At 44.3% G+C, this 9,250-nt stretch overlaps 1 protein-coding gene across 1 annotated transcript in view; it reads left to right on the top strand.

Annotated features, from left to right (window-relative positions):
• The first annotated feature begins 912 nt into the window (after window positions 1-912).
• Window positions 913-9,250, top strand: part of NACC2 (NACC family member 2) — a 149,366-nt gene continuing 141,028 nt past the window's right edge. The window contains exon 1 of the mRNA XM_030207942.1: window positions 913-987. The gene's annotated coding sequence lies outside the window, so the exon portion shown is untranslated. The remainder of the gene's footprint in view (window positions 988-9,250) is intronic.

The raw sequence follows: 9,250 nt of genomic DNA, 5'->3' as shown, positions 1-9,250 counted from the left end.
GCAAAACAAAATCTATGTGAAGTTACTAAATCCTAAGGCAAAATTTCCTGCAGTACAATAGTATAATGCCCCCAAGTCTGTATTTCAGTCAATGGACAGTGAATTGTGCTAGGAGGAATAAGATGTACTTTAGGATCTGCTGAGCTCTTGAAACCCAGACTGGCCTCTGCCTGAAATAGAATGCTAGACGCTATGCACCTTGGTCTGGCCCTGCATGACTTTTCTTATGTCAGTGGGAGAAATTTTGAATCCTGGCTTCTCAGGTTCTCTATTCATTACTGGGGCAATCCTCCACCTTTAGAATGGGACAGTTGGTCTTTTTCTCAGAGCTGCCAAGTTACCCAGTTCCAAGCAGAAGATTTTATCCTGATGCATTATGGGACCTGTAACATGGACTTCAATGGGTAGAATCAAGGATTACAAATCCCACATTGCTTTGGGTTGTAAATTCAAATCCACGATTGACCAAAAATTCTCCCTCCTGGAACTGGGTAACTTGGCATCTCTGGTTTCTGCCCTCACTTTCCGTGCTCTCAGCAGTACTTATAAACTTTGAAAAACACATGTAATAATTGTCCTGCGTTGTCTTGCACTCCCTTAGCATCAGCCCTATCTTGAGTTTTTCTTCACTTGTCACTTAAGGTCCCCCTGGGTTTATTATTGCCTTATGTGAATCCTGTTTTTGCCTCCGTGACTTTCCCCTGGGGAAAGCTGGTTTTCGTGCAGCCGAGCACCCTTCCTCCGATCTTAAAAGGAAGTCCCCAGCAGAACGCCTCCGGGTCGGCATCCACTTCTCCGGGCAGGGGTGAGGATTCTTGCGAAGCCACGGTGGCTGGAGCACCTGCGGCGCTGGGGGCTGTCTCTTTAAATCCCCGCTGCCGTGCTGGGCGAGGTCACAGAAAGTCCATGTGAGTTGGAATCACTTCCTGCTGCCGCCGCCGCTGCCGCGGCTGGGACCTCGGCGGCTCCCCCAGGCCTTTCGGGCAGGTAAGGCGGTTGATGCTGCAGCTCTGGCCGGGACTGTCCGCTTACGCTTCTTTACAGTGGGTCTGATCGGGGCAGGTTTCAGCTTCCCAGTAACAGGGCACATCTCACAACCCCTCCAAATTACTCCCTGTCCCTAGGATCACTGCATCCTCTCGCTATCTGATCATCTCTCCCCAGGAGTACGGCGTCCTGCACCCTCTCATCGTGCTCGGGAACAGGGTATACGCCTCCCCTTCGATAATCTCTCGTCCCAGGCATTAAGGCACATCTCATAGCCCCTTCGACTATCCCCACCCCCAGAATGTGGGCATCCTCCTCCCCTCCTGACCCCTTCCCCAGAGCAGGGCATTCTGCACTCCTCTCTCTAACTATGAGCATTTTTCGTCCCCCGGAGCACTGCACAGCCCTGGGAATAGGGCATCTTCTATCCATCTCTGGAGCAGGGCATGCTACCCCATCCCAACGATCATCCTCGAGAGCAGGTCACATCCCACAGCATCTCTAAGAACCGTTATCCCTGGGGACAGGGCATTCCCTAGCTCTCTTATCATCCCCAATCCCCGGGAACAGGCATCCTCCGATTCTCCCCCAACCCCGGAGCAGGATACATACAGCCCTTCTGAGCATCCCTATTCTGGGTAGCAGTACAGTCCATCCCCCTCTTCCCCCACATTCACAACCCCTCTGAGCATCTCTACCCCAGGGAGCAGGGTACATCCCACAGCCAGTCTAAATAGTAGGATGTGCCATGTGCATAGCCGGAAAAAATGTTTGTGTTTGGATTTTCAGAATTTTCCCTGTTTTTCTGGGTGGGTTTTGTTTCACCCATTCATTTTTATTGTACATATTGTGTTCACTCAAACTTTTTTTTACACATGTAAATCAATTGTTCACAAGTTTATTTGTAGGTATACTTGCATGCACTAACATTTTTTTAGGTACCTAAACAAACTGAATACGCTACCAAACCCATACCCCTAGTCTTGGAAAAAGAACATATCTTACAGCAGAGGTTTTCAACCCAGTCCTCAGGACACACCCAGCCAGTCAGATTTTCAGGATATTCACAATATATATGCATGCATATTGCTGTTATAGAAATTGTAAACGGCATAGTCGCCTCGGGGATCACTTGCGGTATATCAAGTGCTGAAAATAAAATTTAAAATGTGCATGTACTACCTTTATCATATGCAAATATGTCATGCATATTCATTGTGGGTATTCTGAAAACCTGGCAGGGTGTGCCGTGTTGAGAACCCCTGTCTTTACAGTGATCTCAATGAACTGCTTACACCTTGAGCACTTCTAACCCTGGTAGGTGTGACTGTTTCACAGTCCACTTGCCCTGGCTGCGGTACATAGTATTTCATCCAAAGTTTATTTTCGCTGGGAGTTGCACACTCCTTATAGAAACATATTGTCCGGGAGCTATATGCACCTACATGTGATGTTTGAGAGCAGATGGATACATACCATATGTGCTTGTTTTCTGGGAAGTGGATACACTACCTATAGGGTGTGGGGGGGGGGGGGGGGAGGAGATTCCCTTGCCTTCTGCTTGTTTTTCTATTGCGAGACATCTTAATGATTGCCTTATAACATTACTTCCTTGAAGCTTTCCAAAAGAGGTAGACATGTTGTTTTGCAGAGGCAGATGCTACCTTATTTATTTATTTATTATTAGGATTTATTTACTGCCTTTTTGGAGGAATTCACTCAACATGGTGCACAGCAAGAATAAGTCAAATATAAGCAATAGACAAGTACAGTAGTAAAAATTTCATATAATGATACAAATACGGCATAGTATGCTACATATGGGAGGCAGGGATAGTGCTGGGCAGACTTATACAGTCTGTGCCAGAGCCGGTGGTGGGAGGTGGGGCTGGTGGTTGGGGGCGGGGGCGGGGATAGTCTTGGCAGACTTATAGGCTCTGTGCCCTGAAAAAGACAGGTACAAATCAAGGTAAGGTATTACACAAAAAGTGGCACATATGAGTTTATCTTGTTGGGCAGACTGGATGGGCCATGCAGGCCTTTTTCTGCCATCATCTACTATGTTACTATGTATTACAGTGTTAACACAATACGTAATAAAACATTTTAATTGCCAGCATAGGGTGTAAGCAAGGATGGAACATATAGGGGTCCTTTTACTAAGGCATGGTAACAGATTTAGCGAACGCTAATGATTAATGCATGCTATATATTAATTAGTGCATGATTATATTCCTAAGGGCATCTAATCATTTAGCGCACATTAATCATTAGCACGTGCTAAATCTGTTAGCATGCCTTAGTAAAAGAACCTCATAGATAGGTAAGAGAGTAACAGAAATAAGACAATAAGGGGATTAAGTTAAGAAAGTTACACGTGAGGTCAGAAAGGTGCTAGCTAGGGTAGGAGTGGATAACTGATTGAGGGCCTTTTTTTTTTTTCACTAATACAGCCTTTTCCCAAGGGATACAGAATGGGGTAAGTTCAATAAATTGGGACCTCACTAAGGGCCCCTTCTACCAAGCTAGGGTAAAAGGGGGTCTGCCGTTGTGTCGGGACGTGTTTTTTTGACATGCTCCGAGGCCCCCTTTTACTGCAGTGAGTAAAAGGCTGTGTTTTTTTTTTTTTAAGGAAATGGCCATGCGTAATCACAGGAATTGGCGCGAGGAACTTTTCCTAGGGGAGCCCTTACTTCCACCTATTTTGGTGATGGTAAAGGCTCCTCTGCTAATAAGGTGCTGCCCGATTACCGCTGGGTAAGCCCCGGTGCTACAAACATAGAAAATATTTTTGTAGCACTGGAAATTGCACTCGCTGGGGGTGGGAACTACCAGCGGGCTCCTGTGGTAGCCTGCCGATAGTCCCACTTTTGTAAAAAGGTCTCCTAAAGCATGAGCTTCTGAGAACAAGGGTCCACTTTGCCAGATGCAGTCGCTGCATTGGAGGAGATGGATATTTATACAAGTTGGACAACTGGAGAATGAAGGGTGGTTATGAGGGAAAGATTTCCCTGCCGCCTCTTCCACCTCACCTCATTTATCTGGCACAGTGGACGCTTGCCCTTTTCAGCACAGACCTCTTCTCTGTTAGGTGATCAGGGCTGTGTTAGACACACTGAGGACACAGGGCAGGATCCAAGGAGTGGCTCAGCCAGTGTCTAGTAGCCTGAAGTATTGCCTTGGTGACTTCACGCAGCTTCTTCAACAGTCTCTTGTGGTATCGGGGGGGGGGGGGGGGGGGGGGCTGTGCTGTGCTGTGCTTTCCCCATTGCCAGTCCAGTAGCTTATAAGGTGCAACCATTCTCTGTCATTTTTCATTAACACCTGGGACTAATTGCAGTGTAACAGGCCAACATTATGACACTGTTTAGAGTTATTTCTTTACATTACTCTGCATGTAATGAACTAATAATATGCAAATAGCACTGAAATAAAAAAAAATCAACACTAAATAGGGGAGTAAAGTAAAAGGTGTTAAAATGCGAACAGATTTAGATCTGGAAGTAAACTAGTCCAGTCTTAAATGCCCCATGACCTCCAAGGCAAGGATACTCTGGCCCAAGATCCTTGACAACAAGAATATTTTGGAACTAGAGAACCCCCAAACTCAGCCACTCACTCTCTGAACAATTCTTCACCCACCTACCTACCCTTCCACCTGTCTACCGACGTATCCTACAGTGGTCCCCCCTCCGTGCATATTTTATCCAGAGAAATCATACTTCTTTTCCTCCTCCATCCTCAGTTTTAGCCAGCCACCATTTTCAAAGCTGTTAATTTAGAAACATCTAATATATCAAATATGATTAAACCACCTAACACCAAACTATTGTATTTGATAAAGGTTATGATGCTGCTCTTAACCAGTAGCTCTTTAGGAGTCCTTTTACATGTGGTAAAAGGACACGACTGTGGGATGCACTGAGGTGTCCAACGGTAGTTTGGCCATCAGCGTGTGGTATTCCCGCGGTAAAAAATATTTTGCCATGAGAGGCTTGGCTGGGGGCGGAGAGTAAGCGTGCCTGCGTTAATTGGATAGTGTGGGCACATTACTGTTCACTACCTGGTTAGCACAGGAGAGCCCTTACTGCAACCTAAGTAGGTGGGGGTCTCGGCAGCAATGGCCATGCGTTAATGGGGAAATGAGCACATTGCTATAAAAACCCAAATGCAACCATTCTACTTCCATGCTAAAAGTGGCCACATCGTGTGGGAAACCCATGCGCCAGCCACTTCTTAGTGCAGTTTAAAAGGACCCCTTATTCGTTTATTAACCAATATTCCAGTCACAAAACCCATTCAAGTAAAATCATCTTTTCCAAAATTAGGGCCCTGTTTACTAAGCCGTGCTATAAGTGTGCTAGTGTTTTTAGTGTGCGCTTAAAATTAGTGCACGCTAACGCTAGAGATGCCCATAAAAACGCTACCACACCTTAGTAAACTGGGCCCTAAGTTTTTTTTTTTAATTATAGATAAAATGTTGGATACCAAGTTTTCCTCTCTGTATCCTAGGACATTTGGATTATAATATAAAAATACTGTGTGGAAAAGAGAGCTCAACAACCTCAAGAAGACTATGAGGCATATTTTCAAAGCACTTAGCCTCCCAAAGTTCCATAGAAACCTATGGAACTTAGCCTCCCAAAGTGCTTTGATAATATGCCTCTATATTTTGTATAAATTGTGAACCATTGACTTAGTGTTTCATTACTGCTCTTATTCACTTTCCCTTTAGTGTCCAAAAGTAATGCACCCCAAAAAAATCCACCAAAAATAATTCTTCAGTTATCTTAATCCAAATCCACAGTGTAATATTCAAAGTAATCCAATTTCTTATATGTCCAATTCTCCAAACAGTCCACTGTATTGTTGTTGAAGCTTAGGTATATCTTCAAACCCTACTTATCTCAATGAATTCAGACCTTTGGTTTCACCTCAATATTAGCAGGTTTCTTCTGGGAGTATTTCATTGAAAAACATCCACCAACATGGCTCCTGCTACCTTTACATGATGCTCTCTAACTTCATGTTTAGTCAAACTCACTGAATTCAGTTGACTGCCATCCCCCTTCCCCCTCCTATTTTTAAATGTCAATCATCAGGAGGTATGGTATGGGACAGACCTCTGTGGAGGCCTATGAGATAGGTAGGGGGAGTGGGTGTGTAGGTGAATGGGTGAACGAACAGGTGATGGTGAAAAGGGTGGGGTATGTAGGTGGGGGTGGAGGCTCAAGTAGTCCCAGGATGCTCTTGCTCACGGGGTGGAGATACTAGACCAGGGTCTCCAGGGGTTCTTGTATGTTTGGATCCCCAAATTTAGAAACCCATCTCCAGGGTCTCCAACTTGATATCCAGCATCTGATGGCTGATATTTTTTTAGACTTCCATTGAAGCCAATGGGAAGATAACTTATTTATTTGGATTTTGCTCACCCCTTTTTCAGTAGTAGCTCAAGGTGAGTTACATTCAGGTACTCTGGATATTTTTCTGTCCCAGGAGGGCTCACAATCTAAGTTTGTACCTGTACCTGAGGCAATGGAGGGTTAAGTGACTTGCCCAAGATCACAATGAGCAGCAGCGGGAATTGAACCGGCCACCTCTGGATTTCAAGACTGGTGCTCTAACCACTAGGCCACTCCTTCACTCCATTTTCAGGTACCTGTGATCTGGATTGGACACTGTTGGAACCATGATACTGGGCTTGATGGACCTTTGATTTGACCCAGTATGGCAACTCGTATGTTCTTAAGTCCAGAGGTAAAAGATTTAGCGATATTGGGGAAGTGAAAAACTGTGCCAAACCTAATGCAGCAAGCTGCTTGCAGTTTTATTACCATACATTTTCAGTACTTTCCAATTAATGCTGATTTTGTGTGTGTGTGTGTGCGCACTAACAGGCAGATGCTCAGAACCCTCATGGTAAGCCAGCAGCGCAGAAACCATACCGCCGGAATAGCACAGAAACTTAGCTCACCAATGCTCAAAGAAAATGATATTCAAATTAGACGTACGTTGTAAAAGCAAAAGCAGGGGGGGGGGAATGTGCTTGGCACTTGCGCAGAACACTTTCTCGGTAGGTTGAGCTCCTGTGCACATGCACCTGGCAAACACATCGGCGTCTGTTTTCTGCACCTTTAAATATATGCTGTTCAATTTTATTTTTATTTTTTTACTTGGAAGGCTTATATTTAAATGTAGGAGACAGGCACCAATGTGTGGTTTCACTTTCGGCATTGCTCAGACTCAAGCACATTTGTTTCTCACTGCTGGCGCTTAGGGGCTTGCACCGGCTTCCTTCTGCTTCAAAATTATATAAAAAACTGGCAGATGTTAAAGAAAGAATCGTGAAAAATCCTCTCTTCAAACACTCTAATGCCTGCTCTTAGCTGATCTTATTTTTTCAGCGGGAAGGGCGGCTTTGTTTTGTGCGCGGTTCTCTGAGCATTGGGAGGGAATAGGAAATGACCTCATTAACATCCATTTGACTACTTTAGCATGCTATTTGTGCTAATCGTTGGCTTGCTCGTTTCCCACGCTAGAGCCTCCGAGCATTCTGCGCTCTTTAATGTGGTCACTAGTCCGGCTGTAATGGCCTCTAGCGCCCACGTTTCCTTCTGAGCATCGGCCTATAAAAAAAACCCTTGATACTTGGGTTGTGACCTTAGCACAGAAAAAAAATCAATGCTAAATCGGAAGTAAATTATTGTGCTTTACAGCCTGTTAGTAGGATGCTCTGGTGCATTCTCAGCCCATGCCTAGTGCATTCTGTTTAAAAAATAAAATCATCAGAAGGAGGCTAGGACAAAGTTTCCATATGATTTCATGATCACCTCAGCATATATATTTTTTGAGACGAGAGGGTTGTATTTCCATTGTCTGCTGCATGTTTGGTGTAATAATACAATTAATCAGCCCACCTCCAGTTTCCATGCTATAAAGCAATGCAGGTTGCTTTTCAAAGGCACATCAATCTGTCTGTGGATGTGCCAGTAAGGGACTTAAAGCATTATAGTGTTTGGCAAACGGCATGCTTTCCTCCCAGCCCCACACACACTGAACCGCACTCTGCACTTCAATCATATTTGCTGTTCTCCAGCGCTTACAATGCAAACATCTTAAATCCCCCCCCCCCCCCCCCCCGAAAAGAAAGTCCACAGGAGTACGCTGTGTTCTCTAGCATACGGAATGTACTCAGCTGTATTAAGGAACAGAATCACTTAATACAAAACCTCCATTACATGCTGATTCATTCATTTGAAAATGCTTGATGGTGTCTTGCCTTCCTGCTAAAAGGCATTTTATGTGGTGGTGTGGGTAGCCTGGTGCCCATGTGCTTGCCAAGCCTGCATCTTGTGTATTGAGTAATTGATGATCTGACACATTGTTTTACCCTTTTAAAACTAAAATATTAAACAGCAGTGCAAGTTGAAATCAGTAAACAAGGTTGAATTATGACTGTTCTTTCGGTGCCATCGGTTTAATTCCAGGGCTGGCTAGGGTTCTGGGCACAAGCCTCTCGCAGAATTTATTCCTCAGGAAAGGTAGTGAATTCTGTTTAAAATAAAAGAATATTAAAAAAGCAGCAGTCTGGCAGCGTTGGGCTTTTCTTATAAGATAAACATGCCAGAGCAGAGTCTCTTTTTTAAATTGCCTGAGTTGCTGTAGCCCTGAATAGCAGAGCAATGCATAGCCCTAAGGAAAGAAATGAACAAAGTTTCACATACTTGCTAGGAAGCACCAGAGACAAAGTAATTATGTACCAAAGGCATCAAACTAGTGAGAAAATGCACAGTGTTACTGCAGAAATAAGTCAGTAGACAAGTGGACCTTTTTGTTGGATTAACTCCTATAAATTCCCTCTGCTCTTCTGTTAATTTGGTAAATCCAGTAAAAAGGTCTCACCCACCCTTATTTCTGTGTGTTCAAGTAGGGCTGGCAATATTTTGCTGTCAGTGTAGAGAGACTTCTGGGTCAGATAAAGACCTGTGGGGTAGTAATGAGCCCAACTACTTTCTAAGTCTTCACAGTAAGTACAGTGTTGACCTTCTAAGGGTTTTTTAAAAACTAAACTTAATACCAACTTGAACACAGGGAACAGCTGGAAAGGACATTTCCCCCCTGGAGATCTCTGTATAGAGGGAGTAATACAGTATGATACCAATTATCTGAACTAACCTCTGCAGGGGGTGATCTGGATAATCATAAATCCTGATGATTGGACATGCCTACTTAAAAAAAAAAACTCACACAATCAGAGCATTGT

The sequence above is a fragment of the Microcaecilia unicolor genome, chromosome 6 (assembly GCF_901765095.1).
Source record: "Microcaecilia unicolor chromosome 6, aMicUni1.1, whole genome shotgun sequence".
Lineage (NCBI taxonomy): Eukaryota > Metazoa > Chordata > Amphibia > Gymnophiona > Siphonopidae > Microcaecilia > Microcaecilia unicolor.
This window is presented reverse-complemented; position numbering and strand designations above follow the sequence as displayed.